Raw genomic sequence first — 8,757 nt, forward strand, 5'->3', positions numbered from 1 at the left:
ACTTGTTTTGGTTGCCTTGTAATCTCTCTGCCCACCTTTACCAGCAGCCCCCCTTCCCCGTGGTGCAGCTCTTGCTTGCCATTTGAACCACCCCTGGCTTTCTTCATTACTTTTCCAATCAATTGCAATCTTTGATAAACATGTGGGCAGCCCAATCCTGAGCTGTCCACAGCGCCCAGGTCCGGCAGCTGCGTGGAGGGCTACTGCTGGATCCTGCGCCTCCCGCGCTACCACGGGCAGCTCCTCAGGAGAAGGGGACATTCACCCCCTTCCCCCGAGTAAGGGAAGCAGCCCCACAAAGGGGCTACTCACTTTAGCGGAGACCAAAAGATCGGCGCTAAATTAAAGGCACTCGTGTAGGGCGCACAGCCCTGCACAAGCGCCTTGGATCCTGTGGCGTTCAGCTCTGCAGATCTGCCTCTCTCCCTTCCCCAGACATGCCTCCCCCATGCCCCTGGCCACACCTCCCCCTCCCCGGCACACCTCCCCCACACCCCTGGCCATGCCCTCGCCTCCCGTTCTGCAACTTGGCAGTCCGGGAGACCACAGAGCTGCAGAACCCGGGCAACCACCACATGCTAGCCCAGCGCCGGCAGTGAGCCCCACAAACGTGCCTTGCGGCACATTTGCAACTGAGGTCCACGGCGCAGACCCTTGCTGCAGACCTCAGGACTGGGCTCTAAAGCTTTCACAGCTGGAATCCATACTGAGCTTAACAGTTTTTGGGGCTGGGTACCAAGGTCTAGCTTTTTTTACCGAATGAGCCTAAACCAATTCTAAAAGGGGGGGGGGCACCAACACTAAAACTAAGTTAAAAACTGAAAAGTAAAACAACTAAAACTCAACCTAAAAAGCTAAAACTAAAACCAAGCTAAAAACTCTTAAAAACCAAAAACCAAAAACACTTGAAACACCACAAACAGCTTCAAGTGTTTTTGGTTCTTAGTTTTTAGCTTGGTTTTAGTTTTAGCTTTTTAGGTTGAGTTTTAGTTATAGTTTTCAGTTTTTAACTTAGTTTTAGTGTTGGTGATAGTTAACCCCCCCTCCCCTTTTAGGATTGGTTTAGGCTCATTAGGTAAAAAGGCTAGACCACAGCACCCAGCCCAAAAAACTGTTAAGTTCAATTGCAATCTTTCTTCCATTGTTTACCAATTCCTTATCTGGTTTTGGCTCAAAAGGGAGGGAGCAGCTTGTTATGCTTACCAGACTGTGCTGCTGTTTGGTTACTGTGTGGATTCCATGGAACCCCTCCAACTGAGATGCTCCTTGCTGACTCGGGAGGGAGGATCCCCAAAAGCAGCCTGTTTCTGCCTGATCCCTTAGTCTTTGGTGGTTGCAGCAAAAGCCATCAATTTCCCATTAAATCCCAGTATAACCAAGAACAGTAGAGCAAGAAGAAGGTACATTCGCCACTAGGCACTGTACCTATTTTGCCTTCAAACAGAAGCCCATTGATTGTCTTTTGGCCTAACTGGCTTTGTTGCAATGCATCCTCGTCAAATAGGATGACTCATTACTGTGCCATGCCTTACACACCTGGACAATACAAGTGCAGGTTTTTCAGATATGTCCATCCAGTTTCTTCAAGCAGAAGAAACTTTTTAATTTATATCTTAATAATTCATCCCCTCTCTTAACTTCTATAGATGCTCTTACCCCAAAGTTAGGTTCAGATTCCTATTCTGTTATATGCAAATGATATGATATTGCTGTCACATACTAAAGTCGGTCTGTCACACTTGATTAATGCAACAATTGACTATTTGACTAAACTCAGGGCCCAGTCCTATCCAACTTTCTAGCACCGGTGCAGCTGCAATGTAGCCTCGAGGTAAGGGAACAAATGTCCCCAGAACTTGAGGAGGCCTCTGTGATTGCCTCCCCACCACAGGAAGCAGTGCATACCCCATTTGCACAGCAGCACTGGCACTAGAAAATTGGATAGGATTGGGCCCTCAAATTGGAATTAAATTATGAGAAGTCAAAAATTATGATATTTGGGAAAGTTAACAGGAGGCACAGATGGTCATTTAGGGGAAACACAAACCAACAGATCTCTGAGTTTAAATATTTGGGTATTATATTTGATAAAAGGCATCAGTGGGTCGCCCAACGTAACATGGCCATCAAGTCTGCAAAGCTAACATCTCAGGCAGTTTTGCGATTTTTTGTAAATCAGGGAAACTCTTATATCCCATCATCCTTAAAGGTTTTTAATACTAAAATAATAGGTCAATTGTTATATGGTAGCCCAGTGTGGATGACAGGTTTTTCGAAACTCATGGAACAAGTTCAAGCAACATTTCTTTATAAAATTTTTGCTGTGGCGCATTGTGTACCTTATGCAGCTTTATGTCTTGAGTCAGGACAGCATAAAATAGAGACGATAGCCTGGGTCAGGTATATTAAAACCTGGATGAATATCTGTTATAAGGCAGATGAAGATCCCCTGTTACAAAATGTCCTGAGGGATTCTTTTCTATCCCCAGGATTATCCCAATTTTATAAAAAAAAGTACAACAACTAGGTCTTTCAGGTGATCTGATAGGTACCTTACCTCTAATATCTGCATACAAAATGGTAAGGATTAGATTGTGGGATATAGAAAAGAAGAATTAGCAGCGGCAGCTAAAAAAACATACCCCTTTTTTTCATCTCTCCTGGGTGCAAGAATCAAGCTGCAATTATTTATACTGTTTGAATGCCAAGCCTTCACCATAGCTAGATTCATACATTTCCATCTAATCTCCCCTGGGGTAGATTTTCGGGGATGGAGATAAGCAGAAGATCATGTCCTTGTGATAAATGTACTGTTGAGACTCTAGCGCATATGATGTTTACTTGCTGCTTATATAATGATTTGCAACTACAAAGATCAGATAGTTACCCCATCAGGGTGGGAGGGGCAGGACACCGTGCGTTTCTTGTTAGTAGGAAGAGATCAAGAACGCATTTGTATGACTGCCAAGTATCTTTGTCTGATTTTTAGTAGGCGCAAACATTTCCATGATTTATATAATATATGAGCTATGAACATTGAGAAACTGTGTAGGGGAAACTGTGTGTGTCTTGGGCAGCTCTATGTGAATTGGAAGATGTGTGATTTTTTTAGGCTCTTATATTGGCTGTTTCTTCTCTGCTTGTTTTTATTTGTTGTCTGTGATGCCAATAAAGGTTTCTGATCTGATCTTCAAGCAGAGGAGTGAAAAATGATGCAAAGAAAACCAGCTCTCATTTTGAATTCAGCTTGACCCTAATCATTTCTAGCATTCATTAACTCTAACCCTGTATTCCATACATATAATATTGTGATAGGTGCAATATATTAAAATGATCCTTTTTCTATGTTGCAAATGAATAACTTCCTAATCAGGATTTCTCCACCACAACCATCCTGAAATGCCACAAGAAATGTAACTAAAATAAATGAATTCTGATGTGGATGCAATTTTTAAAAAAATTTCTCATTCTTTTTCCTCTCATATTTGACTTTAATTTTACATGTACATTTATCTCATCCTGGTCAATACTTATTCATGGAAACCCATATTTTTGAATTGCAAGGGTTCCATGCCCCCAGATTTGATTTGGTTTGAAAATAAAATATCATGTTGTAACTATAATGATAAAGATGCTGTTAAGAAAGCAACATCATTTTCAAATTTTATTTTAAAACATTTACATTCTCAACAAGGACTCAAGGCAGCTCACAACATAAGTTTAAAAGGGAGGTGAGAATAATCAATATCAGGAAGGTAATTTGGATTGTAACTGAATTCATAAAACAGCACCCTAAACATCAAAGCAGAGAACGAAAGAAGCCTTTCCCGTAATGACTCTCTTTAATTTAGTTAGGCAATGGACATCTTTGTTTTGCAATATTTTCTTAAGTGGTCTCTTCTGCAAAGATCTTATTAGTACAGTCAGTTCTCATAATCCATTGGAGTTAGATTTTTGGGAAACTCAGTGGTTTTTCTAGCCGCCCTGGGTCCCTTTCAGGAAGAAGGGCGGGATACAAATAAAGTTTATTATTATTATTTTTACTGAATCACTGAGCTTATGAGAAACATGAAGTAAGGTTCCAGGGGTCCCTCTTCACCATACATTATACTAACTTTATGATCCTTTATCTAGATTCTAGTGTGTATAGCATCCAGCATACCACATTAGCTCTTTGTTATGTAACAGTTCCTGATTCTAGCAAATTAATTATTATTCTTTCCTAATAGCATTATACAAATATAAAAGGTATTGTTTATTACCTATGTGAATGTCATCCAAGAGCTTGAACAGTTCTTGACTTTTATCCTGGAAACCTTGAGAGAGAGCACAAACTTCCATTGTGTTGCAAATGGCATTCAACCAATATCACACATAAGCAATTCCAGGAGAGAGGGGGAGAGAGAGAGAGGGATTACCTTTTAAATGCAGCAAGTGCTAGAAAAGTTTGCTCCAAGAGCAAGTGGAGACCCATATGCATGGCAGAGAAAATCCTCTTGCTCTTACAGCAATGTGGAGTTCTGCTGATAGCAGCTAGAGAACACCACAGAGGAGAACCTTCACAGCAATGCAGAGATCCACTGATAACACTGCAGAGCAAACAATTTCCATTGTGTTGGGGTGCTTATTTCAAGTGCAGCCACCTTCCTACCAGCAGCTGAGCCTGGGTGGGAGCATGACTCAACCCACACACCTGGTAAGCATAATGTCAGATTTTAGAATGTCATTCCTGTTTTAGAAGGGAGACTTTTTTTTTTAAACCACCCCTAGCCTGATCTTAAAGTGGGTATTAACCAAGATGATCATGAATTGCTTCAATACTTAGGAAGAACCTTGTGGGTAACAAAATACTATCAAGAAATGTTAAACACAAACAATAACACAGGCCTGTGACTTTGAGGGTCAGAAAAACTTTTTTTTTTTTCTTTTCCCAAAATTTGTGGTTTGGGGCACAATTAGGCACAATTCCAATTAGGGGCACCAATTCCAAAAATGGAATCAGTTTTGCCCTATCATGTCTTGTTTTGGAGATCTTGTTTTGGAGATTTCACTACAGCTGTATCTCCCTTTGTTCCTTTTGTATGAATGTAGAAAAGGGAAGGGTTAGCTTTAAATGAAGTGGAGAGGAAGGAATTGGCACTATCCAGTTAGCAAGTGGAGTAGGTTTCAGCTGGGAGGTAAATACTAAGGTTGTAGCACTCTTGCTGTTCTGGGTAGTGAGTGTAAAGAATTTAGAACAGGGGTGCTCACACTTTCAACTTTAGGGATCCTGGATCTTTAAAATTGTGTAGGAGAGATAATTTCAGCAGGTGCAGCTTGTCATCTGTGGGATGACAAGTTGCACCTGCTGAAATTCTCTCTTCTATACACTTGTTAAAGGTCCAGCATCCCTAAAGTTGAAAGTTTGAGCACCCCTGATTTAGAAAGAATGGTGGATTAAGGTAAGAAATAGCTTACCAGGTAGAGCATAGGCTTTTAGTGGTGGCCTAGTTTGTCTTATCAATCATTTTAGATTCTATGTGGTTATGTTGAATGGGGTGTTAAATTTGAGGGATTACAATAACCAGTGAGTGTTTATTTGGGGGAGGGTAATTAGGGTTTTATTTTATATACAGAAGTTTTATATTTATTTTTTATACAGAAGTTTGCCTTGTCAATTTGGTTACAGTGATTGGTAGTGTTGAAGTTTTGTTTCTCTGCCTTCCTGTTGTAATATTAAATTCTTATTTACCTTTCCCTTGTCTGCATTAGCAGGTGATAATCCTTTTAGTTTTTTTGAAGATTGAAGGGCTCTGCCCAGGGAGCCTTTTTGGTAGATTTAGTAAGCCTGGGCTTGTGGCATAGAGAGAAAATTATGTTCCATCATGCTTGACATGACAACAGCCTAGCCTCATTAGTGAATGGTCCAAGCAGCTTCCTCACAAGGAAGCCTATACCATGGTTCTTCATAAGGAAGCTGCTTGAACTATTCACCAAAAAGGCTCTGCCACACCTCCAAAACTAGATGCAATAGGGCAAAACTGATGTCCCCAAATATACCCAGGAATAGGTCTAACTTTTGATGGAAAGGAGATATTTTACTCCACTGTTTTGTATCCTATTCCACTGGAAATTCAGCATCCAACAGTATATAGCATGATGGGGTTATTCGTAACCTCCGCAATGTTGGGTCATTTGTGGTGTTACCCCCCCCCCAGGCTGGTACCTGGGGCAGACCCCCCCACCAGCTACGCCACTGACTGCCTGCTAATAATAAGCTGACATGACACAAATGAACACATATGATGCAAATGAACCACATAGCACCTGAGGGAGTTCACTGTGCAGCAGTAGGAAAAAAAGTCTGTCTTGACCTGAACTCAAAAAACAACCTCACTTCAGCATCCTGCAGCATCCCCTGAAATACTCAGTTCACCCCTCAACTGAGAGATGAGCTAAAGTACCTTGGAAACTCATGGCCTTACCAGGAATCAAATGCTATGAAGTAAACTACACATGTGTTTAATGCATCACACAAATAGGTGATGCAAATGATGGCAGTTACCACCCCCTTCCCCCGTTGCAGGTACGCCACAACCAGTGATTGCATCTAAGTTCAAACTTGCTTGCTCCCCTGGCCTCAAAGAAAGGAACATACAGGAGAGCAAAGGTAAGAGGAACCCACTTTGCTTCTGCAGCACTGAATGCAAAGTAGGCCAGAGGAGCTGAAGCTGTTTCTCGTATATCACAAAGAACCACCTCTCCTCTTGGTAGCCCACCTCATCCATTCCTTCTTAGTTCAGCAAAGAAATCTTTAGCCATTCTATTTTTTATATCATGGTGAAACCTCCCTGCACTCTGCCCCCATCTTCTGGACCCTCTCGCAGCAAAAATATCCCTGAAACCTTCCTCCTCCCCTCATTGCACGTTCCTCCCACCTGGCCCCACCTCCTGGAAGCTACCCACCCACCATGACTGCTGCCATCCTTCAGGGTGCCTGCTTTTGGATCAGCCACGAGGTCTTGCGGTGTGATGTGGAAGCAGCAAAGAAAAAAAAGTAAGCAAGAGTGCACACGATAAATGGACTTGATAGGAACTTGAGGCCAAAATGGCCCAATTCCATTTGGCTGCGAGTTGTGAGTCGAGTGAGAGACTTTGATGGAAGTGACTTAAGACTGACTCATGGACTAGTCACTCAAGTGCCCATCCCTGGAAAACAGAAGGAAAATATGCAGAAAGGGCAACTTTTGGAAAATGGGGAATCATCACACACCCGAAATGGAATGCATCACATGCAAAGCTATCACTAAATGCTTCTAACATTCTGAGGAAAATAATTTGGGAAACATGACTTGTTGCAATGGAAAATGAACAGATTGCAATATGTTAGCCATTTAAAAAACAACAACAACAACAAAAAACACCTCTGAAATTGTTTTAGGGTTTTTACCGTGCTGGTTTATAGATAGAGGTATTTGAAAATGGTGTTATTTATTTTACTCAGAAGTAAACACATTGAGTTCAGTAAGATGTAGGCTGTAATCCTATCTTACCAGAAACAAGCCCAGCTATTTGAGATTTCACCCGTTCAAAAAAACAATGGAACTTTATATTGCGGTGGTTCTCAAACTGGTCAGTTGCAACCGCAGGGGCGGGTGGGTGGGCAGGGAGTGGCAGTTATGCCGGATCCCAACCCCCGTTCCCAGGGAGAACGGAGCAGCTTCAAGCCGCTCCACTCTCCCCAGACCTCAAGAGGTGGCACAAGTCTGAGGAGACTCATAGGGGCCAGGAGCCCTTACGTGGAGCTAAGGGAAAATATTTTTCCCTTACCTCTGGCTGAGCTGCCTCTGGCCACTATCCTGTGCTGGATACAGCGCAAGCTTCCTGGCTTGCCTGTTCCAGCACAGGATAGGATTTGCGCCCTGAGTCTCTGCCATAGTGCCTTTGCAATTCGTGTCTTTTTAAAACACATCTTGCTCATTACTGGTATGTTGATTCTCCCTCCCACTCTCTCTCCCCCCCCCCCTGTTGCCCACTGCCAAGACTAAGGAGGTGAGTAGAAGGAGATTTTTCCAGTGGCTGAGGCTGGTCTCTCTCTTCCACTTCCACTGTGGTCTCTCTCTCTCTGTCTCTCTCTCTCTCTGGGCACAGTCCAATGAACACTTGAGACAACACACATGGGAGAAAGGGCCACTTTATTAGCATTTTAATACAGAAAAGGAGGCTGAGACCTGCAGTTGCAGGGGCAGCGAAAACCCCTGCGTGTTGTGGAGGTGGGACCACTGGGTGGCCCCAGAACCAACTCTGTCCCCCAGGCTGGATGTGCACCCGACTCCAAGCTGCGCCCCGTTCTTGGGCGACGCAGCTCATCCAGGTCTGTCCCATAAGGGGAAGGCAGCCGTACCGCGGGCTGTGCCGCCACTGAACCTCTGAGCCTCTGAGGAGGACCCAGTCAATGTCCTTGTGCCGCTGAGCCACTGAGGACTGCTATTGGGTTCTGCCCGGCCTATGCTGTCTGAAGGTGCACTCCAAAGTCCCAAGCACACCTCTACCGCACCACCTGCCAGCATAAAATTTATGCTTTTTACCCCGATTATATAATAGGGGTGCAGCCCCATACCCATGGCAGTCTGGGGTAGGTGAAAAAACTGCCCGTCACCATCCAATCTTGACAGGCAGCAAAAATTTCCTACCCGGCACCAAACCGCAACCAGTACAACTCAGACTGTGTAATGGGTGGGTGGGTGGGTGTCTGCTCGGTGCCCACAAGCAAAGAAG

The sequence above is a fragment of the Tiliqua scincoides genome, chromosome 3, assembly GCF_035046505.1.
Source record: "Tiliqua scincoides isolate rTilSci1 chromosome 3, rTilSci1.hap2, whole genome shotgun sequence".
NCBI classification, from domain to species: Eukaryota; Metazoa; Chordata; class Lepidosauria; order Squamata; family Scincidae; genus Tiliqua; species Tiliqua scincoides.